This window comes from Petaurus breviceps, unplaced genomic scaffold (genome assembly GCF_028583685.1).
Source record: "Petaurus breviceps papuanus isolate PSGF00001 unplaced genomic scaffold, PetGlider_PUasm1.0 213, whole genome shotgun sequence".
Lineage (NCBI taxonomy): Eukaryota > Metazoa > Chordata > Mammalia > Diprotodontia > Petauridae > Petaurus > Petaurus breviceps.
In genome coordinates this window covers 661,807-688,294 of record NW_027185860.1, presented here as the reverse complement: position 1 = coordinate 688,294, position 26,488 = coordinate 661,807, and the positions used below count along the sequence as shown (strand labels likewise).

The 26,488-nt window shown below is 37.4% G+C and overlaps 1 protein-coding gene and 1 pseudogene across 4 annotated transcripts in view; both read left to right on the top strand.

Moving 5' to 3' along the window:
- Positions 1-26,488, top strand: part of LOC138165581 (roundabout homolog 1-like) — a 957,778-nt gene that overhangs the window by 365,051 nt on the left and 566,239 nt on the right. The gene's annotated exons all lie outside the window — the stretch shown is intronic.
- Positions 18,953-23,640, top strand: LOC138165493 (claudin-6-like; annotated as a pseudogene).

Here is a 26,488-nt window from a genome sequence, read left to right as displayed (position 1 = left end):
CCAATATTTATTCATAGAGATCTGCTTTCAATTGGTTAATTCTCAAGCTATATTACTATCTATTATTATATTTTACATGCTCAAAATATTACCAATATCTGCTTTTGTTCAGGGTTTTTAACTGAGTTTTCTTCCTCCTGAGATCTCTGGTAATTTCAGTCACTTTTCCTTATATGTCACCTATTTTTCACTTCCTGACTCCTTTTCTTGGATGGTGGTTTCCCCAAGGGATATGCCTCAAAGAAATCTTAGCCTTCAACTGCCTCACACAATTCATGTTTCACTATTTTCAGTCTCTGCCTCAAGTAATTTCTGGAATGAAAGAACTAATCACAGTTGGATGACAGTCCACTTTGCCACAGGCCTAGTTGAGGGTAATACATGCTGGCATCTGTAATAGTAATTGAATTTAAAGATCCCCCTATATTGACTTGGTTTTTGGTTTGATTGTATTAAAACCCAGAGCTTGTGAATCCCACTTGTGGGATGCACTTGTTGACATGAAAAGAGAGGGCTGAACTGGGAGGAGCTGGTGACATAAATTTAGAGAGACATAAGAAAAGAGAGAGGCAGAAGAACTTTTTGGAAGCAGCACCTTGGAGGCAGAGAGAGATGGAGAGGATTGCTGAGGGCCACTTTGAATTGCCCAGGACTTTTGAGAGCTGCCCAGAGCTGCCAAGGACTGAGGAGACATGGCTGTTATGCTGGTACTTTGTCTGTCTGTTTTGATGTTGTTTTGCCAGATTTGTCCACTGGTGAAAGACAGTCATGTTGTTGCAGAGGTCTTGGAACCTTGCTGTTGGTTCAGAGCTCCTGAGACAGTTCTGCAGACAGAGAGTGAATTCTGTCCACTGGTGAAAGACAGTGCTGTTGTTGCAGAGGGCTTGGAACCTTGCTGTTGTTTCAAAGCTCAAGAGACTGTTCTGCAGACAGAGAGTGAATTCTGTCAACTGGTGAAGGACAGTGCTGTTGTTGCATAGGCCTTGGAACCTTTCTGTTGGTTCAGAAGCCCTGAAGAAGGATTTTCTTGTTGTTTGTTTACAGAAATCCTGGAATGGGGTTTTGTTAATGTTTTCAGGGGTCCTAGGACTGTTCTGCAGACAGAGAATGAATTAATGAAGATTCTGGCAATGTATCTTGTGGCCTTGCTAAGCTTTGTCTCCCCAGGAACAAACATTGCTGAGAACTTGCCTTGTGTCAAGATGAAGGAAAGACTTCCATTTGGGTATTAAGTGCTGTGCTTACGCTTGTTGTAACTCTGGGGTAGATTCAATTGTGATACAAAGGTGGGGAACTTTTGACATTTTTGTGCTCTGTGATTAAACAAATAAATGTACTTTACTTATGATTGGAAACTAATCTCCATTTGAGAAGATGGGCTTTGTGATGGACTAAATGAATGTACAGACTAGAGGTGGAGTAGTATTTAGAAGAGGGTCTTTGGGATTGATTAAATGAATGTAATTTCCAGGGGTTGGGTAGTACTTGATTAAATCACACTTGGTAAATGCTGTATTTTGAATTATGCTATATGTTGATTCTCTCTGTTCTTAATTTGTCACTGAATAAAATGGAGAGCAGTTATGCTGGTATTTTGAACCTTGGGAAGTTGCCTTTGCTTGGCATTACAGCATCCTATTCCTGTTTTCTCATATCCTCAATTTTCTGGCCATTAGTACTATTATAACATAATACTAGCCATAGAAAACTTCTGATTTCTGGATTTCTATGGCACACCGAGGTAAATAGATACTGAATTGAGTTCTGTAGCAAGCTTGAGGCTAGGCATCAAAGTTGGGTGGCCATTGAGGGAGGGTTTGCTAAGTGAGCAAGTTATGAATTAGGGATTAGCCTTATGTTTTGTTAATTCATTGAATTATTGCCTCATTGGGATTCCTAGTGTCCTAGACTGAGGAGACAGCTGATGTTATTTTTGTGAGTGTGCACAATTCTATTTTGGAGCGATTTTAGAAATCTGAGAGAGTATCTATTTGGTCATGTGACCCTCCAGGAAGAAAGGGAACTTTGAGTTGAGGCTTGAAAAGAGTCAACAGAACTAAGAGGCAGAGGTGAGGGGGACAGATCATTCCAGGTATGGGGCACAGTCAGTTCAGTGGAACAGCAGAGTGAGGAGATGGAGGGTTATTTTTGAAGAACTTCAAGTAGCCAGTGTTACAGATCATAGTGTGTGGTGGGGAATGAGGAGTAAGAAGACTAGAAAAATAAGAAGGGACCATGTTACAAAGAACTTTAAAAGCAAAAGGAATTACTTATATTTGATCCCAAAGGTGATAGGGAGCTACTGTAGCTCATTTAATAATTAGTCATTATGATAAATCATGAATATAATCTAATATATTATAAATATAACTATATAATAAATCATTTCATAATACCTATCCTGTACATTCTCTTATTGCCATTCACATAGCCAGCAATATTAGGTTAGTCCTTCACAATCTCTTTCCCAGACTTCTGCAATAGCTTTCTAACTGGTCTTTCTTTTGGGGGGGGGAGGTTGCTTTTTGGAGGGGAAAGGCAGGGCAATTGGCGTTAAGTGACTTGCCCAAGGTCACATGAGTAGTGAGTGTTAAGTGTCTGAGGCTGGATTTGAACTCGGGGCCTCCTGACTCCAGGGTCTCTATTCACTGTGTCACCTAGCCACCCCCTAACTGGTCTTTCTAGTTCAAGTTTCTCCTCACTTCATTCCATCCTGCACTAAACTGACAAGGTATGAAGGTAGAATATAACAACATTTTGTAAAAGATTGCATATGTCATTTGAGTGAGAGTGAAAAATCAGGAATAACACGCAGGTTACAAATATGGGTGGCTCAGATGATGGTAATACCCTTAATAGTAAGAGAGAAGTTTATGATGGGATAAAATTAGGGGGAAAGAGAATAAGTTCTGGTTTTGACATGTTAGTTTTAAGGTACCTACAGGTCATTCAAGTTGAAATATCAGAGACAATTATAGATTCCTGACTATCGCTCAGGAAAGGAACTAGGGATAGATACATACATGTGGATTGTGTTTAGATGTGTGTTTAGGTAAAATTCATTTGGAAGAATAAACGGTCCAGAATATAAAGGGAATTAGTGAAAAGAAATGCTAGGGAAGGTGGACTAGCTATACCAGATTTCAATCTGTATTATAAAGCAGCAGTCATCAAAACTACTTGGTACTGGCTGAGGAATAGAGGAGTAAATCAATGGAATGGATTAGGCACACAAGATTCAGAAGTCAATGACTATAGTAATCTATTGTTTGATAAACCCCAAGACCCTGGTTTCTGGGATAAGAATTCACTATTTGACAAAAACTGCTGGGAAAACTGGAATATAATATGCCAGAAACTGGCCATAGACCATTATCTAACACCATATACCAAAATCAAGTCTAAATGGGTGCATGATCTAGGTATAAAGGTTGATACCGTAAGCAGTCTGCTAAAACAAGGAATAGATTACCTGTCAGACTTGTGGAGAGGGAAAGACTTTATGACTAAACAAGAATTAGAGAACATTATAAAATGTAAAATGGATAATTTTGACTACATGAAATTGAAAAGCTTCTGTACAAACAAAGCCGATGTAACCAAGATTAAGAGGGAGGTGAGAAATTGGGAAAGAATCCTTACAACCTATGTCTCTGACAAAGGACTCATTTCTAAAATACACAGAGAATTGAGTCAAATTTATGAGAATACAAGTCATTTCCCAACTGATAAATGGTCAAAGGATATGAACAGGCAATTTTCAGAGAAAGAAGTTAAAGATATCTATAAGCACATGAAGAAATGCTCTAAATCACTATTGATTAGAGAAATGCAAATCAAAACAACTCTGAGGTACCACATCTCACCAGTCTGATTGACTAAGTTGATAAAACAGAAAAATGACAAATACTGGAGAGGATGTGGGCAAATTGGAACACTAATGCATTGCTGGTATAGTTGTGGACTGATCCAGCCTTTCTGGAGCAATCTGGAATTATGCCCAAAGGGCTATTAATACTTTCATATCCTTTGACCCAGCAATACCACTCCTAGGGTTGTATCCCAAAGAGATCATAGAAGTGGGAGGAAGGCCCATATGTACAAAAATGTTTATAGCAGCTCTTTTTGTGGTGGCAAAGAATTGGAAATTAAGGGGGTGCCCATAAATTGGGGAATGGCTGAACAAGTTGTGGTATATGCATGTTATGGAATACTATTGTGGTATAAGAAACGAGGAGCAGACAGTCTTCATATTTACCTGGAGAGGCTTATATGAACTGATGCTGAGTGAAAAGAGTAGAACCAGGAGAAATTTGTACACAATTACAGATACAATGTATGTGTGATGACCAACTTTGATAGACTGGACTCTTCTCAGCAATGCAATGATATAAGTCAATCCCAAAAGACTCATGATGGAGAGAAATGTGTGCACCCAGAGAAAGAACTAGAAAGAACTATGTTTATATCCAGGTGGAAGCAAAATATCTGATCTTTTTTCCTTTTCTTGTTTGGTTTTATGTCCTCTTCACCTTTTTTCATTCCATCTGATACAATCCGTCTTTATAACCTGACTAATGTATAATGTGAAAGTATTTACAGATCCTATACTTGACTATATGCCGCCATGGGGGAGGGGATTGGGAGGGGAACAAAATGTGAAACTCAAGGAATTGTGGAATTGAATCCTGTAAACTAAAAGGAAACAAACAAATTAATTTAAAAAAAAGGTGTGTGTTTGGGGGTGAGGATGTATGTGTATATCATCTGCATATGGATGGTGGTTGAACTCATAAGAGCTAGTGAGATCAACAAGTGAGATTGTATAGAACAAGAAGAGAAGAAGGCGCAAGGTTAGTGGACATGACATGGATGAAGATCAAAGAGGAGGAGAATAAAAAGAGGGTATTTCTATAAACATCAAGGGAAGACTTGGTATCCAGAAGAAAGATGCTGATCAACGGCATCAAATGCTGCAGAAACACAAAGGATTATCAGGATTGAGGAAAAAGCAGATCACTATATTTGATAATTAAGAGAGCACTTGTAACTTTGGAGAGGGCAATTTTAGTTGAATGATTGGAGCCTGAAGAAAAATTGTAGAATGTTTAGAAAAGAGTAGAGGAGAAACAGTTGCAATAATTGTAGAAAACTTTCTTGAGGAGTTTGATCACAAAGTGGAAGAGAGATTTGGGATGATAATTAGTGGAGATTGTCAGATCAAATGCGTATTTTTAAGGGTGTGGGACATGGGGACATGTGTTAGGCAGCAAAGAAGGAGCCAGTAAATAAAGATAGAAATTGAAGCTAAGAGAAAGAATAAGAATAACAATGGGAGTGATTTCTGGAGAATCCAGGAAGTAAAAAGACCAAGAATAACTAAAAGGAAATAAACAAATTAATTAAAAAAAAAAAGATCAAGAATACAGGAACAGCTGTTTTCCTTGATCCTTGGAAAAGTGGCCTTGTTCATCTGAAACTGATGAGGTAGTGGGGAAAAAATGACTGAATGACATGAGATGAGGGGGATGCATGAAGGAAGGAGCTCTTAGCAAGAGTGGTTTTTGTGAATTATAAGGCAATATCCTCAACTAAGAGAGTGGAGAAGTGTCGTGAGAAGCTTAAGGAAAGAGGAGAAGATTTAGAACAGCCTTTGAAGAGAGTGGGGTAGCAAATCAATTACAGAGAAACCGAATATTGCCTTGCTAAAGTGAAGGCACAGTTAAAATATAGTACATTGATATAAAATACCATAAATTTTCAGTCAGCATAGTTTTGTGATGGGTTTTTTTTTCTGACTATTCAGTTACATGTATAAAAGAGTGAAGGAGGAAGACAATGGGAATAATCCAACATTGGGGTTTGGTAAAACAGAATCATTCACTGGATCAGGGTCAAGGTAAGCTGGAACTCAGGGAAGTATAGAACTAAGTTGGATAAAAAAAGTGTATCCTAGCATAAGATTAGGGCTTGGCAAAGAATTGAGGAGTAGGGGTGTCATGAAAATGAAGATTAGGAGTATGGGCAATAAGGAATCTGAAAATCTGGAATAACAAAATATTGTGATTACATAAAGGAATTTCAGAGTTTGTAAATAGAAAAGTGGAACATTTGGGAATAATGACAAGATCAAGGGTATAACTATCTCTTTATATAGCTGATGGTGAAATAATGCATGGAAAATGAATAGAATGAAGAACTAGGAAACTAGAATACTTGAGGGGACTATCAATGTGCATTTTGAAGTTTCCTAGAATGAGTGCAAGAGATGAGGGAGAAAGACTGTGAGGCAGACACGAAAGTCATTGATAGAATAAAGGGATTATCTTGGGGATTGATAAACAGCTACCAGGATCTAGGTTGGGTGATAAATTTAGATAGCACGAACCTCAAAATGGAGGGTGCTTAATGGGGGTGAAAGGGAGGATCTGGAAATGGCAATGTGAAGGAAGAAATATTATCACTCTCCTAGCAGAACCAGTGAGGGTGAGAATAAGCTTAGCTAGCACTAGAAAGAATGGCAAAGAGGCAATGTTGTCACCAGGAAGCCACATCAACAGGGGGAGCTAAAAGATAGAAACTGTAAGAAAGAGGTTTATGATGAAGGGATGTATGGAGTGGGCATTTCAGAGAGCACAGTGGAAGATCAGAAGGGTCAGGGAGGAGAGCTACTGTGATGTGAGAGAATAGCAAGTTGAGGACAGGGAATGATATTTCTCTATCAGCAGCTGAGGTTTCAGAATCACTGGAATGGGATTATTGTAAGGAGGTGGAAGTGTGCTAATCAATGAGTAGTGAGCCCAGATGGAATATTACTGATATGAGAAGAGTTTGTTGAGGGAGATACAAGGATATATTATTTGAGATCCTCCATTGGGTTCAGCTTCCTGGCACGTGTTGATGCTGTATTCTATGAGACCCAAGGAATCCTGCCTCACAAAGAGTTAAGGACGGGAGCACAGTCAGGATGCAGGGATGTCTTGCTTGTCCTGGCAAAGGACCTTTGGGGTAGGAGGGAAGAGAAGATGGAAGAGATCTTGTCCGTAGAGTGTAGCCCTCCATTGGAGATATTCCTAGAACATGGCTTCACTGAAGTCAAAGAAAAATAAGAGATTCTTCAAGTGTAGAGAAGTAGTTTGCCTGCTAATGGACTCAAGTACTGACCCAGGAATCAGCAACAGATCAAGCGATCAGGCAACAAGTGTTTATTAAACCCCTACTGTGTGCCAGACATAGTGGTAAGCACTGTGAATATGAGTACAAAGAAGGAAACAATTCCTATTCTCAATGATTTTATATTCTAATGATGGAGACTAGTACATGTAAAAAAGACATAAAACATAACTATACAAAGAATAAATACAAATATATTGGAAATAGCAAAGTAAACAGTAGTTTAGAGGGAGGACATTAGTAGAATTATAAAATACTTGAAGAAGAAGCTGTTGCCAGCACTACATCTTAGAGGAAAAGAGGGACTCTGTGAAGGAGGCAAAGAGGGAGTCTATACCAGGAAGTCAGTCAAATATTTATTAAGCTCCTACTATGTGTCAGACACTGTTGCTAAACAGTGGACACTTTGCTATGTGCCTAGGCATAGGCAATGACAAGCGAAAAATCATAAATACAATAATCATAGTATCATGTATTAGAAAAAGAAGTTTAGTTTGCCTGGATCAGAGTGTGGGAGAATAAAGTGAAATGAGCTTGGAAAGATAACTTGTAGACCAGGATTAAGAATCATATGGACAGCAAACCAGATGATATGAAATCTCTTCACTGGCCCTAGAACTGAACAACTGGGCCCTTAAAAATATGACAAATATTTTAAGATTGCTATTTTCTTGCTGAACATTTATTTTAAGTCAATTGTTCAGGGAGACTGCTTGACTTTACCCATTCTTGTAATAGTACTTAGTACTTTAGCCAGAGTATATTCTGAAGATGATAAATATATCTTCTCTTTACAAGTTCTTGTTAATTGCAATGAAAAACTTTTTTTTCAGAATTATGCTAGAATATTTAGAATGCAACTTAACAAAAACAAATTAATATTAGAGATGTTATTCACAAGTGAATAAACTTAGATAGTGTAGATCTGAGTCGGTTTGCCAAGGGGTCAAGATAGGCTAGGAAGGAGCCAGGTTTAGGGTGATGGCCTAGTCAAGGGAGACCAGTATACATACCCAGAAAGACGAAAGCCACAATGAAAATAAAGGACAGAGTTAGAGATAGTAAGGTATAAGGAAATGTGGAATGATAAAATATCATCAAATAAAGGAATTTCAGAATTTGTGAATAAGAAAGCAGAAAAAAAAGGAAAAATATTAGTGAGGTGGGTAATTGGTCAAAGATTTCTTGGTTAGCTGGTTTTTCAATATAATTTTCAAGTTCAGCATACACGATTATCATTTTATGTTAACAAAGTGCTGTTTTATGACTATAGAATGTACATTTTGATTATTTGTAGTTGTTGGATGAGTAGATGCAGCTGGACAGAAAGTAGACTAACCATTCAAGGAGTGTGGATGGATCAATCCACATTCATCTATGCCCCTAAATAATAATTCATTCAAAATTATGCCTACTGATGGTGTCAGGAGAATATAAGAAATTATATATAAGAAATTATAACTATATAAGCTATATAAAGAATATCAATTAAATCATCATTAATTTTATAACCATTGTTATTATTACTGTTGATCTAGTTTTCTCAGAGTTTTAAAACTGTGAAATACAGTGCAATAACATAATAAGCAATTAATATTTATTCCCTTCCCCCTTTCCTCTCAGTGATTTTAAAATCTACCAAGGGGTAAGCCATAATAAATATGCATTAATAACTTACTACATGCAAGGCCTTGTGGAAAGTGCTGAAATGATTCCAACTTTGCCCTTAAGGAAGATAAATTGTCCTAGGGGGAAGGAAAGATGGAAAGAAAAATAATATAAATTAACACAATAAAGTAAAATAATAATAATAATAAATAGCATTTATATAGCACTTGCTATGTAACAAGTACTGTGCTTATCACTTTACAATTATTATATTATCTGATCTTCACAGTAACTCACAACATAGGTGCTATTTTTATCAACATTTTATAGATGACGAAGCAGAGGTTAAAGGACTTTCCCAGGATCACAGAGTTATCAAGTGTCCTAGGCTAGATTTGAATACAGGTCTTCCTAACGACAGGCACAGAGCTCTAGCCAATGTCCAAAAAATATTAAATAGAATGTGATAAGTATAAAAGGGGAGACCAGACAAAGGGATTTAAGAGAATTTAAGTATCACTTTGCATAGTGTTGACCCTTATTCATTTGCAGAGTTAACTGTATAACTATTTTCCTGATGAAATTGTAAAGAAATGTGGACTTTTAAATCTTTAAACCAATCAAGAATGATTCTATACCTTATCTTCTATGACTTTCCTCATTTATGCAGACAAATTGCCTTCTTATGATTATGGTTATTTTGTCATTTAAACTCTGTGATCATAGTTTGATTATAAGTTGTCTTCTAACTTTGGATAGAGCTCATATCTATAAATTCCCCCTCCCCTCAAAAAGTAAAAAAGATCAAATGTGCAATATGATTTAATTATGGAAGATCATTTATTCCTCCACAAAAATGGAAGGCAGGTAATTTATTCTTATACACAAAAGAAATGCTCAGCACAGGACACTCACAATTATACACTTGGCAAAAATAAACTTAAAATGAGCTTCAAAATTACAACCAATGTTAAAATCTGTTGGGAGGCAGAACATAAAGAGATTTTTAGGACTGCTAATTAGGCGTTTTCTGGAAAGGTGAATAAATGTGGGTTTGGAATATTACCTATATGGTCACATACAAATACTTATGGTTAATTGTGTTTTGTTGTTGTTGCTATGGTTTGCAAGGGAAGACTCACTGGCCATGAGGGATTGTATTAAAAATGATTAATATGAAACAAAAGGCATCAATACAATGTTTAAAACATTTCAGAGGGGAAATATACTGATTTTATAACCAGAGGGACACAGGTGTTTCCATCCCTATTCAAGTATTGAAATTCATAAAGTTAGTCTTAGTTTCTGTTTTAATATGTTGATACATTAAAGACTTCTGAATTCATTGGTCTGGGAATTCCTTCCACTAATGTTGCCTCTAATTTGTTTTTATTTAAGTAAAGTAAGAAAGCTACATAGAATTCACAGCAATGTCAGTCCTTCTTGACTCCCTATTCTAACTATCGTGTAATTGTTTTAATGTATATTGATATCTAATAATTCTGAGGAAAAGATGTAATGATGTCACTTTGGCATATTTACATGTACAGGATAACAAAATGAATTCATTCATTTGAAAAATGAGGCCCAGAAAGACTTATGATACATAATTATTTAACATACATCAACACATTCGTCATGTTTCATAAGTTTATAAAGCATTTTTGCATACCTTTTTTTACTTGAACCTTACAACAGCTCTATGTATTGAGGAGTTCAAATATATAATTCCCTTTTTGAAGAAGAACAAACTGAGACTCAGAAAGGAAAAGTTACGTGCTCAAGGACACATTTTTAAGCAAATGACAAAAGCTAAGGTTAAAAAACAAGTTCTTTGATTCCAAGTACCATGTATTTTCTCTATTATGTTGTGCTGATGTTAATTTAATTTTACCTTATTAATGTATACTTGAAAAATTCAATTAAATCTTATTTATACATGTAAAGAAGAGTCTCATCCTTTTCTTTATAATAGTATTTAATACTGAACAATAAACTATTTTGATTTTTTTTTTTGCCAGGAAAAAATGACTTCTCTATTTTCTTGGAAGTTGACCTCCAAGGCCAGTGTGATCCAGCATGTTACTTCATGAAATAAAATTCTGATATTCCTGTGGCAGAAAAATTTATAGACTATTGCTATGTTAAATACCAAGCCACTTTATGTTGTGCTTATAGCTTCAATCAATTTTGAGGTAATCTCTAGAGTACAGATTCATGCCTTTAGAGTGTCCTACCTATTACCACTTCTAAATCATTTTAGTTTTCTTTTAACCTTCCTTTGCACCAGCAATCTGCAGACTCTTGCGAATGAGATTCAATTTTTTTTCTTTCTGTCACACTGTACATGTAGGTACGCCAAAGTCACATCATTATATCTTGTATGACCAATTGCCTTTTTTCTCAGAATTGTAATTTAAGATGTAGCTATTCGAAGGTCTAAGAAGAGTAAAGATGAATTTTTCATCTGTTCACTTTTGTATTTTCTTGCCAAATAAATTTTCAAATCTGAGCTATTCAGACTCTATGGCTGAGTATACTAAGTAGAATTGTCAAAAGATGTTGAAAATTAGAACTAAGCTATTGACTTTTTAGCTTGATTGTCATGGATTATGGAAAATTCCAGTAGAACCACATAGAATCTATTTTGATGGAAGATTAAAAAATGGACTAAAATGGTTTTTGATATTTCGTGTACAAATTTATAGAAAAGATCAAGAAAAACTTTAGTTTACTGTAAATAGAAATCACTTATTAACTAATTTATTATATAGGGTCCCACATTCAGTTGTATTATAAAAGATCATCATTATTTATTACATAAGACCATAAAGTTTCATGATTATCATCATTTTATATAAGTTCATAGGAGCATAAATTTAGAGCTAGAGGAATTTCAGAGGTTATTTAGTCCCCTCACTTTAGTCCCCTCACTGAAGAAACTAAAACCCAGAGAAATTAAATGACTCATTTTTATATTGGATCCCTATAGACAATGTGGAATTCATGGAGTTAAGAAAATCAAACTCAATTTCTCTTATTGAGAAGCAACAATGGTGGCAATTTGTTTTGTTTGGTAAGTATTTGTTCCTTCAAAATTCTGTGGTTTATATATTAAGGTTGGATTTTCTATTATCTTATCAACATCATTGAATCCAGGAAGCATAAATTTAATATTGCTCCCTCCCCTTGATTAACTGAGGAAGGCATTAACTTATTTTAAAAGTCTTCTTTAAATTATTATATTCTCCAATTAGTTAAAATGTTTATCAAAAATTAAACTTATTTTAACTGGAAGATGAAGTTAAAGCATTTTGAATCTGTTTAGATTCTAGAAATAGATGCGTAACATAAGGCAGCCTCACCGTGAAACAGATACTATTTTCAAAAGTGAGAGTGAAAGATTTGTAATTCGGTGCCTTCTGACTTAGAATTAGAGGCTTTTAGCTGCAATGGACCTTAGAGATGAGCTCTAACTAATTATTGCAAAGCATCTCAGTCTTTGAAGGTGGAGTCATAGTTCGGCATGATAGTTATGTATTGAATTCTGCTATTAAGGATTAGTGTTGATCTCTTTGAGATATAGAATTGCTAGTAGTATTGTTGGATCAAAGGGTATGCACAGCTTGATAGCCTTTTGGGCATAGTTCCAAATTGTTATCCAGAATGGTTTGACTAGTTCACAGCTCCAGAAACAGTTCATTAGTGTTCCAATTTTTTCACATCCCCTCCAGCATTTGTAATTTTCCTTTTTTCTCACAGCCAATCTGATAGGTGTAAAGTGTATCTCAGAGTTGTTTTAATCAGCATTTGTCTAAGCAGAAGCAATTTAGAGCATTGTTTTAATGTCATCTTCATTGCTAGAGCATTCACTCTTTTAATTTTTGATAGTATAATTTGATTTACTTATTTTTTAATCAAATGAATCAGTAGTTTATCTGTTTTGTTGGGGCTTTTTCACAAAACCAGTTTCTATTTTTATTTATTATTTCTTTTTTTACTTTTAATTTTACTATCTCTTCTTTGATTTTTAGGATTTCCACGTTGTTGTTTAACTGTTTTTTTTCTTCTTTTTCTAGGTTTTTTTTTAAGTTGTATGACTCTTTTTCCATTTGACCTATTCTTTTTAAGGACTTATTTTCATCAGTAATGTTTTGTATTTCTTTTTCCATTTGGCCAATTCTGTTTTTAAGGTATTCTATTTACTATTTTTGTGACTCTTTTACCAAGATGTTAATTGTATTTTTTTTTTTTAGCAATTGGGGTTAAGTAACATGCTCAAGGTTACACGGCCAGTTATTTTTGGGTGTGGTACTGAGTGTCTGAGCCCAGGATTCGATCTCCAGGTCATCCCAACACTGGAGCTGGTGCTCTTATTCGCTGAGCCACTTGGCTGCCCCTAAGTAATTGGGGCTAAGTAACTTGCTCAAGGTTACACGGCCAGGTGTTTCTGGGTGGGTGCTAAGTGTTTGAGCCTGGGATTTGATCTCCAGGTCATTCTGTCACTGGAGCCGGTGCTCTTACTCGTTGTGCTACCTGGCAGCCCCATGTTAATTGTATTTTCATAATTTTCTTCCTTTGCTTTAATTTATTTACCTAACTTCCCTCTACTATTCTTATTTGGGTTTGAAAATCAATTTAGTTAGTCCAGAAATTCTTATTGGACTTGTATCCAATTCAAAATTTTCTCTGAGACTTTGCTTGTAAGTATTTTGACTTCATTGTCTTCATTTAAGTTTGTATCTTGATCATCATAATAAGTTTTTATGGTCAGGCTCCTTTTGGTTCTTTGGCCTTATTGTTCTTTGACCATTTTTTAACATTTTTTCTTGATTTGGAATTTTATGTTAATGTTGGGCTCTGTTCCTGGCATGGGGGATTTGGAAGTCCCACCTCAACTTCAGATTTTTTTTGTAGTTCTGTTTTCAGAACTTATTCTGTGGGTTTGGAAGTTTTTGGTGCTTCCAAGTTTGTGTGTTCTAGGGAGAACTATGATTACTATTCACTTCATCTGCACCATGGTTCTAATCAAGGAAAGGCCCCTCATTCCTTGGGATTTCAATTGATATGCTCCCTTGGTATTGGAAATGATACTATTCCTCATGGTCCTTGATTCCTTGGAGCCAGAAGTGATACTGCCCTCATGACCTCTTGATTTAAAGTGTTTTCCTCTGTCCTTGAATTATTACTCAGAAAACACAGCTAGTTGGGTAACTCAGCTCTCCCTCTCCCTCTTTCCCCCTCCCCCCCTCTCCACCTCAGCCCTCTCCCCCTCTCCACCTTTCCCCCTTTCCCCTCTCCCTCTCGATCTCCCTCAGAAGGTAAATTTTTATGACCACTTAACTTGGGGCTTACTGGCTAGATTCCTTCCCTCCTTCCTTCCTTCCTTCCTGTAATGGTAATGAAATTTAAAGATCTCCCTGTACTGGCTTGGTTTCAGTTGTGATCTGGGGGAGGGGTGTGTGTGGGGGGAACTTTTGACTTTTTGTGCTCTGTGGCTGACCAAAGGAATGTACTGTGTTTATGATTGGAAGCTAATCTCCATTTGAGAAGAGAGACTTTGTGACTGACTAAATGAATGTACTGACCAGGGGTGGAGTAGTATTTGGATTGAATTGAGGACTTATTAAATTATTGAATTACACATGGTGAATGTTTTATTTTGATTTTCCCTTTTCTGTGAATGTTTTGCTTTAATTTGTCACTGAATAAAATAGAAAGTTTCTATGCTGGTAATCTGGACCTTGAAAGTTGCCTTTGCTTGGCATTATACTTCCTTCCTTCCTTCCTTCCTCCCTTCCTTCCTTCCTTCCTTCCCTTCCTTCGCTTCCTTCTTTCTTTTTCTTCTTAAACACAGTTCACTCTAAAGCTCATAAATTGGACCACAATAGGTCCCTGACTAAGTTCCACTTAATGGCTGCATTTTGGCCCCCCCTGGTTTAGAGTGAATGTCAATGGTAACTGTTTCTCTGTGGAACAGCAAACCTGAGGGTCTTCCCTTCCCAGCTTGATTTTTCTTTCTAATAAAACGGGCCATCCCTTGACTCACTACTTAAAGAGGCTTATTCACTGAATGGGCTACCTCACTCTAAATGAATACCTGAAAAGGCCTTAGCCTAAAAAGGTCAGGGTCTCTCAATGCATCCTGACTCCAGTAGTCCTGATAAATATCTGATCACTGGACCCAGATTGCTCTGGAGGAGAAAGTGAGACTGGTGACATTGAACAGTCCTCCCTCATTCAAATCAAAGTCAACTGCAAGTCATGTCACCATTTCCCTGATGCCATGGTCCTCTTCAAAAACAAAGGACAAACACAACTCAGAAGTGGGTATAGACAGTGATTGCCAAACAGTTACCCTTCAGGACTCTCACTCCCTCTCAATTGAAAATGTTCCTCTCTGTCCTTGAAGTTTGACCCAGAAATTAGTATAGACAATGGAGTTGTCAAACAGTATCTGTTCCTATGTCCAGTTCTAGCACAGAGATCCTCAGTAATCTCTTTTTGACCACTTATCAGGTCCCCTTACCAGCTCTGGCTTGAGAGTTCCCAAAGCTGCTGCTACTTCTGTCACTGCTAATCCCACCATTGGTATTTCATTCACATGGGCTCTGGACCAGCCTCCACCCCCATGTCACAGATGTCTCTTTCCAAACCCCTGTCTCACTCTGACCTTATCTTACCAGTATCAGGCCTCCACATCACTTCTTGGCCCACCATTTTCCAAATATGACATCATCACTTCTAGTTGCCTTTCATGTGTTATAGTCTCCTTATTTGTATGTAATGGGAATGTAAATTTGTAAGATCTTCCCTGCCCCGAGGCTAAAGTGCACCTGGAGCCTGGAGTGGGAGGCTTGTTTTTCAGTTGATACTTTTTGATTGGCCAGTGAGTCAATAAGGTTGTTACATTCTCTGAGCCAGGAGAAGGCTATATAAGCCCTGATGTGTAGCTTTGTTTTGGGGCTCACTTTGAGAAGTGTTCTGTGATTTGATATGGATTCTGGGAAGCCGTTGTCCAGAGCCCCCCAGCTTTGAAACCCAAATGTTGTTTGGTATGGAGGTAATGGTTGCACAGTTTGGAAAACTGTGTACTTGATCTGTTTTTCTGTCTTGATAATAATGTCTGTATACTCTGAAGTTCGGGGTGCTGACCTTTTTCCCCTGAACTAGGTAAATGATACATATTTGACTGATTAAAGTAAGCTTGTTAACCCATTTTGAGTTGCCTTCCTTTAACAAAGCAGATCTAAGAACCTGTGGTGGCAGCCACCCTGGGGAGGCTTGGGGTACTTGCCGCTACATTGTAACATAAACATCTTGAGGGTAAGGACTGTTTTGCTTTTTTGTATGTATATCCTCCATGGTTAGCACAGAGGCATAAAAATAGTAAGCACTTAATAAATGCATACATATGTATGTATTTTTGCATACATACATATGTAGATATATACATACATATGTACACAAAGATGTAAAACAAAACTGTCTTCCCTTAAGCTGCTAATGATGAAAGCAAAGAAGTAATCCAATATATTATAAGAAAATTTTGAAGAAGTGATCATTTTAAGCCTTGGTGTTGGTGGAGGGCTATTTTAGGAAGTTTTCATGGAAGAGATAACAGTTAAGCTTGGCCTTGAAGAAAGAAAAGTTCCAACAGATGGAGATGAAGAGTTAGTGTTTCATTTTGATTTCTGTATCCCCACAAGCTAACACAATGTCTTACATTTAGTAGACACTAAATAACTATTTGCTGATGCTAAATAGTAGCGTCTACTAAAAAGTTGATGCTAAATAACTATTGAGTTACTGAATTTCAGCCATAGGGCTTATAGAAATGCATAGAGATGGAGAATGAAGAACAAGACAAGAGAATCACTAGTTTTGCTTCAGCGATACACTGAGTGAATATGAATAAGACAGGGATTGTAGAGATTTAAATGTCAGACTGAAGAGTTAATTTTTCTTATACTAGAGGCAATGGAAAAAAAGTAGATGCTTTTGAAGCAGAAGGGTCATATGGCTAGAGGTGAGCTTTTGGAAGATTGCTTTAGCAATTGTATGAAAGATGATGTCATAGGAGAAGAGAGAGTAAAAGTATAAGGAACAGTTATGAGGTCATCACAATAGCTAATGAGAGAGAAAAAGGAAGAGAACTAAGGACATTCGCTTTGGCCAATAAAATCACTGGTATCTTTGAAGAGAGCAGTATCACTTGAATAACGGACTGTTAAACCTGATTTTAGAAAGTTTAGAAGAAACGAAGAGGAGAGAAAGCAGAAGTTCAGAGTGTGGAATCAATTTCTCAATGAGTTTAGGAGAAAAAGGGAGATGTATGCGATGAGAGCTAGTGAGGACTACAGGATTGGGGGAATATTGTTTAAGGATGGAATAGTTGAATGTATTTGTAGCTAGCGAATAACTAGCCAGCAGGTATGGAGAGGATGAAAATCAGACAGGGAGGGTATGATTGTTGGAAACCATCTTATAGAGAAGATTGGTCTAAGAGTACATGAAATTTTGGCAAGTAGGGTCACCTCTTCATCTGAATGGAGACAGAGAAAAGTGGAAACTCATGGGGAATAATCTGAATTTTTTCTGAGAAAAATGAGGTAATGTCCTAAGATGGTAGGAGGAAGGGATATTTTGGAGTCTTGAGGAGAGAATAGAAAGTTTAGAAATGTTGCTGCAAAGAGTGGGATAGAGAATCTATTTTAAAAATAGTAGTAGAAATTATGTTTTGTTTTAGTGAGAACCCCGTTGAGGTGAAATAAAAATTTGCAAGTCCATCAGAAGAATTGCATGACTTCCTACAGGTCCATTCATCAACATGTAAGTTATTCAATCAGGCAATCATATTAATGCTTAATGAATAAGCATTATTAAGCAGCTACTATTTGCCAGGCAATGTGCTAAGCCCTAGAGATACAAAGAAAATCCAAAGACAAATACAGTGTGGGAGAAAATAAGTAAAAATGCATTACAAAAAAAAAGCAAGATAAAAAGCAAGTAATTTATTGAAGAAAAATTCTAGCATTAAGAGGTATTGGGAAAGCATTACTGCAGAAGCTGGGGTTTAGGTGAGACTTAAGAGAAGCTAAAGAAATCATGAGCTGGAGATGAAGATAGATGCATTCCAGGCAGGGGGTGCAGCCAGAGAGAATATTGCATGATAGGGGTAACCAAGGTTGTGATTTGGCAAGGCATGGTTTACATGGTTGATATGATTGATAAGAGAGGAAAGGATGTGAAATTTCAGTAAAATAATTGTTAATATAACAAATGTAGGGAAGTATGACTAGACACATGAATTGATGCACAGTGAAATAAGTGGAAATCGGAAAACCACATAGGCGATGACTAACGACAGTAATATAAAAGAAAAGAATGATACCACGAAAATAATCAAAATTGAATGGTCTGAAATTATAACATCCAAGCTTGACCTTTGAGAAGAAGTGGTAGAATTCACTTCCCCACCCCACCCCCACTCCTACAACTCTTTTCAGGATCTAGGACCAAGGTGTAAAACATTGAATATAAAACTTCATTAATGCTAGCTACTTTTGCTGAACTGCTCCCCCCCCCCTTTTTAAAAATCCTTGTTCTAGGACAATGTTGGGCAAATTACAGCCCAAGGGCAAAAAATCTTGTCAGTGATCTGTTTTTGTGTGTCTCTATGAGCAAATAATGGTTTTTACATTTTTAAACTTCAGGCATTCTTTTGATCTAGGGGATGACTTTCTAGGTAAAGGAGTGAGAGATATCTAATAAAAAATGGAGGTGATGTAAAAGCAAAATATCTCCAAAAAAATCTATATAAGTATATTGTAAGTGCTGTGCAAGTGCCAGTCATTGTTCTCAGTACTGTGAGTTATGCATCTTGAAGTAGGTTTTTATTCTTTAGCTGTTTAATTATTAGTTTTACTAAACAAAAAGCCAGGGTGAGATATATGAATACATAGAAGCAACAGCATTCCAAGGCAGAAAAGGGGCCTCTCGAAGCATGTTCTCTCCTTGACCTAAGACTAAGTTATAGAGCCCAAAAGAAGTATAGTTGGATAGGCTATAGGCTCCTGGTTGGATGCTTTAAATTAAGGGCTTCGTAGCCAATTACAAAGCCTTTACGAAGGGTTACTCCATGTGGTTGATGAAACTTAATCATCAATTCTAGCCTATATACTGTGAGATAGTAAAGACAAGGGAAAACAATATACTCCAACTGATTTCATTGTCTTTATCTGGCTGCCTTATTCTCTTTCCACAGAAAGCACTTTAACAATGACAATAACGGCAAAGCTGCATGACTAACAGCTTCTCTGTAAATTATGATGGTTACTTTAGTGAAGACAATTTTTCGTTGTCATTTCCCTGGTCTGTAAAATGGGGTTATAATCCTTTCAAATTCCAACACTGAAATAATCATTCCTCAGGATTATGTCCTAGCCAGAACACAATGATGTATATTTAGTTCAGTAAGCAGTAGCAGCAGAGAATATTGGTGATATTACAGTTTAAGAAGTTTTCACCTTCATGAGTTCTCATTCCTAGTAGTGCAACCTAGTAGGAAAGGTTTAATAAATGTTAGTGGAATTGAATTTGTTATCAGAAAAGTAAACATATATATTTAATTCTCACTTTCCTGACCCCCTCTTGACTTCCATTACCAGTGAGGAAATACATTTTTCATTCTATCCCCAAACCGGACAATGACACTTATTTTATAGGACTGGAAGAGTTATAATTGGATGATAGCTTGAAAATCAGCTAATCCAACCCCTTCCTTTTACAGATGAAGAAACTGAGACCCACAGATATCCATGATGTTAGAAAATTACTTCATGTACCTGAAATTCTCATAAAATACATTTACTTCCTTTAAATTTTGATAGAATCAATAGTGTTGAGTATTTAAATTTATAGTGTGTAAATGTATGCATATGTGTGTGTGTATTCACCTTTCCAGGAAACATGAGGTGGGGGGGGGGAGGGCTGGTGCCAAGTTGGGGAGCAGATGGGGAAGGTAGACAGGAAATAGAATAGAGAAGAGGGAAGCTGGAAAGAGTCATGCAAGATTTGAGAGGAAGTCTGAGTCAATTTGGGGATAATGGGTAAATTTGGAATTGTAGAGTCAATTTCATGAAATATCTCTAGGCTATTGCTCATGTGAGTTTATTTTTACCTATCAGTACTTCCTTTGGTACAAGGAATCTTAGACCATGGTTTTTGGAATGATTGCATTTAAGTATATGATTGTCGTTCATTTTGGCACATATATCCATTTTAACACTTTAAACACTCTTTTAAAATATCTCACACTATATTAAAAATAACTTCTTTCACCCTGTAGAAATTTGAGAACTCTGTTAGTTAGCAAGCCTATACAGAATTGAGAAAGAAATTTTCTGTTTAGTTTACATGACAACCTAAGGATCAAAGCAAAATAAATTAAATTGAATAGGATTTAGTCTTCTTTTCCCTGAGCATAAACATTCAACATAAATGGATTAAAATGGAAGAGTGAAGGCTTAGACTATAGTCTAAGTATCTTTGGTATGGGCAGAGGAAAACTACAAGTCACTGGTGAAAAGGAATTAGAAATAGAATAGAAATAGAATTTCGATGGTTCTTAACAGAAATGCAGTTGTAAATTATAACACAGGTTGCAAACTAGTGCCATTTTCCCCCACAGGATTATAGAAATTCAAAAGTTACAATGGAAAATTGACTCATTAGTCTTTAAGTGTCAACTTACTCTTTTATCCAAGTTTGGCTAGATAGATAGATAGACCTTTATAGATAGATTGATATATATTTGCATATATCCAATATATTAAATGCATATCTCAGCTGAAATTCTTTTCAATCTTTTTAGACTACCTATCAACTGAATATGAAAAGAACCTGTTGACTCTCAAAAAATTTGAATTTGAACTTGAAATCAATTCATAAGTGCCTTTTAAACTACTTTGAGTTGTAATTCATAGTCTTACTCCAAGAGAATGTAATATTATTTGGGGCATTAAAATATGTTTGCAATACCCTACCCTGATCTCTGGCTGCTCCAGTTCATTTCCTAGGCAGGTCTTCCCTAAGCTTCCAACCATGGCGTCTGCTGGCCTTCAGATCCTGGGTATCATCCTTTCACTATCCACTGGGCTGGATATCAGGTGTAGTATCCTGTGCCATGCCCAAGTGGAAGATTACAGCCTTCATTGGCAATAACATCATAGTGGCCCAGGTGGTGTGGGAAGGCCTTTGGATGGCTTGTGTTGTCCAGAGCACTGGCCAGATGCAGTGCAAGGTGTATGATTCCATTCTGGGTCTGCCTCATGGCATCCAAGCATCTAGGGCCCTCGTGGTCACCACTCTGCTTTTATCACTGGTGGGTCTGCTGATCTACCTTGCTGGGGCCAAGTGTGCCACATGTATAGAAAACAAGGAACCAAAAGCCCAGTTAGTACTGACTTCAGGGGTCATTTTCCTCATCTCGGCAGTCCTGGTCCTGATCCCTATGTGCTGGACTGCCCATGTGACCATCGGAAATTTCTATAACCCCCTGGTGGCTGATGCTCAGAAAAGGGAGTTGGCATATCATAGCCTCTACATGAGCTGGACAGCTGCAAGCCTTTTTCTACCAGGTGGGTCGTTACTGTGCTGCACTTGCCTCACTGGCAGCTCAAGGGGCACAAGCCATTACATGGCCCAATACTCTGCTTCTGCCCCTCCCGAGGTGGCTCCTGAGGTCCTTCTGAATACCCAACCAAGAAATTATGTGTGAATCCAGAAAGGGGGGAGGGAGGCAACAAATGACTCTCTAAGGTAAATGAGGTCCTCTTTCTGCTCTTTCCCTCTCAAGATGAAGTTACAGGTGACCCCTGTCAGTCTTGAGAGTTTTAGTTTTTTTTTTTTTGGTTTTGTTTTGTTTTTAACCCCTTGGATGACTGAGCCAAGAAGAAGACTCCACATCCCTTCCTGGTCTTTTATTGCTGCTACTGATGCAAAGTCTTTCAGACATCTTTGTATAAGGAGCTACAGAGACGCTGGCCAAGAGCTCCAGCATCTTTTCCTGGATACCACAAAGATCTATGGTATTTCTCTGAAAATGCTAGAGCCCTCTTTGTTTGTGGGACTGAATTCTAACCTTGTCAAGTGCAAAGTTCTTTCATGTGCTCTGTCCTTACCATCCCCAACTCTCAGGAAAACAGGACCACCAAGACTTCACTAGCCGTTCTTGGTTTCCATGGGAACTGAGATAGCTGCTATGATTCTTCTGGACTCCCAGAAGTTAGGAAGTGATCTCCCTGCTGGCTCTTATATCATGCTTTTAACCTGCTCTTCCTAATCCAGAATCCAGAAAACACCTCTCCCCACACTCCTACCATGCTGCTGCCTTCCCACCCTGTCTCTTTTTGTGGAGTTTTCATGGTTGGAGATTTTTAGAGAATAAAATGTGTCTTGCTAAAAGAAAATATACATTTGCATTTACAATATTTCCATTTATACATGGTTCCTCTATACATATTCTCTGAAGATGAAATAGACTTCCTCAATGTTCACACCTACCTCCAATGTAGTAGATTCACCCCACTACCATCTGCCTTAGAATCAAATCTTCTGGACTCAAATCTGCTTCTCCTTTGATGCTTTTAATGGCTGAGCTGCCCTTCTCATGAACTCAATAACCTAAGAAAAGCAAAATTAAGTGGTTTCATGGAATGATCCAGGAATTTCTTCTTTCCCCCACTCTGAGGGAGAGGGTAACTACCCCATGGGGAAGCACAATTAAGCACAATTAATTCAGACCAAGGAAAATGATATAGTTCAATAAAAGCCACCAGGAGTTAAAAGGATATTTGCATCTTGCAAATGAAAATCGCATTTTTGTGCTTAGAATGAAAACACTTCAAGCCAAATGCCTCTTCTTCAATTCAAACTATTTTTTTTTCAATTATTATTAACCAACTTTAGCCTCATATTCAGGAACTTCAGGACCTTCAAGAGTGTAATTTCTGAATGCAGTTTTTTTTATATGTATGTTATTCATTCATTCATTAAGTATTCATTAGACAACTTCTATATGCCAAGCACTGTACTATGTGCTAGGAATTTTTTTTTGGTTCAGAGTTATCATCTTATCATTATAGGGATCACCTTGGGAGAAAATTTCTCTAGCAATACATGTCAGGTACAAAAAATAAAAACAAACTGACTCCTAGTCTCAAGGTCTTACATTCTATGGATAGAAAATGATTCATGTGAAAATAAGTAAATTCAAAGTCTTTTAATACTTACAAAGTTTGTTTGGGACCTCCTCTGCTGAGGGAGAAAACAATGTGTGATATATAGGTGAAGAGAAAAAATAAACTGGAACTCATTACTGGAAGGAGACTGGATATATAGAGTAGAAAACATAATAGATACAAACTTTAAAAAATTAAATAATGTAACTACTACATTTCATCTAACTGCTTCCATTTTTTGATATTAACAATTATGAATACTCTGACTCTAATTTACAAGACATAGGTTTTTCTATTTTTTAGAATTGATAATAATAAATGATTCTTGTACATTATCCACATATAGGTTACTGAATCTATTAGAATGCCATTAAAGGCTACTTGCTTTAAAAAATTAAAATCTGGGAATACCTGCTGAAGATTAAACAGAGACAATAATTTGCACAATGACAGCATCATAGAGAGAAAAACACAATTTTCAAAGGCTTGCAGACTCTGATTAATGCAATGACAAACTGCTAATACATAGAACTGAACATATATCATGCTACTCACCTCCTGCCAGAGAAGTGTAGCAGCAAACACCCCAACGTCCCCAGGGTGGCTGCCAACACAGGTTCTTGGATCTGTTTGTTAAAGGAAAGCAACTCAAAATGGGTTAACAAGCTTACTTTAATCAGTCAAATATGTATCATTTACTGCCGGGGTCCCTCTGCCCATGGAATCCTCACCTGCCCTACGGTCCTCTACTTACCCATATCCGGGTCTTCGGTCGTCACCGGCCCCTTGAGGGGAACAATCACCAGACAGAGAGCGGAGGGAGTTTTTGGGGGGTGTTTATTCTCCACTGATTACATCGCGTCTCGCGTCCCGCGTCTCGTGTCTCCCCTCTACTTCCGCCCTAGGGCCTTTATAGCCCTTCCCGACCCTTCTCGCCCAATCATCAGTCCCAACAGCATTTATCACCATATATGGGCTCCTGGTTATACTAGTCTTCTTCTCCGCCCCTGGGGCGGGGCAGGGTCCCTTTACAATTTACCTAGTTCAGGGGGAAAAGGTCAGCACCCCGAACATCAGAATATACAGACAGAATTATCAAGACAGAGAAACAGATCAAGTAGACAGATTTCCAAACTGTCCAACCATTACATCCATACCAAATCAACATCTGGGTTTTTCAAAGCCAGGGGGCTCTCAACAACTGGCTTCCCAGAGTTTCATCTGATCAAATCACACAGCACTTCTTAAAGTGAGCCCCCAAAACAAAGCTACACATCAGGGCTTATATAGCCTTCTCCTGGCTCAGAGAATGTAACAACCTTATTGACTCACTGGCCAATCAAAAGTATCTGCCAAAAAACAAGCCTCCCACCCCAGGCTCCAGGTGCACTTTAGCCTAGGGGCAGGGAAAATCTTAAAAATTTCCATTTCCATTACAGGAAGTGATGGACTTCTAATCCAATATGAAATATGCATTTTTAACATTTCCAATGTGAGCATTTGTTTTCACAGACCATGTGAGTTTGTTGTGAGGATTATATTTTGTTTTGTTCAATTGAGGAATGGCAGTGGAAGGGAGAGATTATTATAGAAATAAACATTTTTAAAGACTTCTCAGAAAGGCTTGATACCAAATCTCATTGTGTAAGTGGGCTGGTAAACACTGACAATAAGAATCATTAAAAGAAGGTATACATTTTTGCAGCATTTCATTGTTTTTAAGAAAACAATTTAATTATCAGTTGAGTGAACCGATAATTCCAGGTTTTTCCTGCAGACAAAAGCAGAACCTGAGTTGATAGAGGGGAACCTACAAGCTTTAGATAGTCTTCTGTAATAGCATTAATGGATACTTTATCAGAGGCTCCACATGTGAAACAGTTCTCAATATTATTTTCAGGGAACTGTGAAAATGTTTAATTAGCCAACACTTTGGTTTTTCAGACCAACAAGATGGTTCTGCAGTGTTTAATGCTCTAATATGAATTGGTACTTAGCCAATAAGAATATTTGGCTTCAGATTTACTTGCTTTTTAAGTTCGGTGCCAACAAACTTTCAGTTGCTGCCAGAAAGTCCTTTCAGTGAGAAAAATGTCAGTACCTTAATGATGCTCCTGGGCTCTCTCCATAGCCCATTGATCCATACCCTAAGATGAGCGTTGAGCCCCACCAATCCCTTCTCACCACCCCCAAATATATAATATTTTAGGATTAGGAAAGAATGAGGGGACTGAGAGGGTCTGCTGAATCCTGTAAGTTTTCACAGGAAATTCCAGGGCTAAACTCCAAGCCCACAATAGATATGAAACACCACATCTCATTTGGACGTTTGCTTTAAATGTGTGTGGTAATCAGATCTGAACAAGAAAAACCAACCTGTGGTCTTTCCTTGCCTAGGGTAGATCGAAGAACTCAGTTGTTTTCCTTAGTTCCTAGAAAGTAAGGTTAGGTAGCCATTGAAAAGCAACTTCTGTACTTAGATTACATTTATATTACTTTGGTGCAGGGAACTCTGAGCATGGAAATTACCTCTGCTAATTCAGATAAGCACCTGCTCTTCAACTGATTTTCTCACTGAGTTTACCTGTGGCACTGGGAGGTTAAATGATGTCCTGAGGGTCACATTATGTATCAGAAAAGGCGTTTGAGTTCAGATCTTCCAGACTCTGACACCAGCTCTCTCTCCACTATATCACCATTGCTATGTTTTCTCCTCATGTTTCTCTTTCAACCATACTCTACCTACTGTCATTTCCAATTGAGTGAGGCCGGCCTCAAAGAGCCACTCCATACATGTCTGAATTGTATCTGAGGCGCATTAGCCAGTATTCGATTCAACAAGCATTTGGTAATAATCTACTGTGCGGTAGGTATTGAGCTAGGTGTTGGGGATCCAAAAATGAAAATGAACCCATATCTGCTCCCAGGAAACTTAAATTCAATTGTGTGAAATATCATGTATGTAGATAAGTAACTAATATTAATAGTAATGACAGCTAATACTTATATACTTATATCACTGTGTGCCTTACAGTCATTATCTTATTTGAGCTTCACAACCATCCCAGGAGGTAGGTCTTCTTAGTATCCCTGTTTTACAGATGAGGAAACTGCAGCACACAGAGGTTAAGTAAATTAACCAGATTTACACAGCTGTAAGTGTTTGAGACTGAATTTGAACTCAGGCTCCAGGTCCTGCACTCTATCAGCTACAACTAAGGGGAGTACAAAGTCAGCATAAGTTGTGATAAGTGAATTATGAGCATTCATTTTGTTCAATACAACCATGACAGCTTTCAAATGTGTAAAATTTGGCCAAATGGATCACTTCTGTCTCTCTCTGTCTCTGTCTCTGTCTCTCTCTGTCTCTCTGTCTGTCTCTCTCTTTGTCTCTCTGTCTCTCTCTCTGTCTCTCTCTCTCTCTCTGTCTCTCTCTCTGTCTCTCTCTGTCTCTCTCTCTCTCT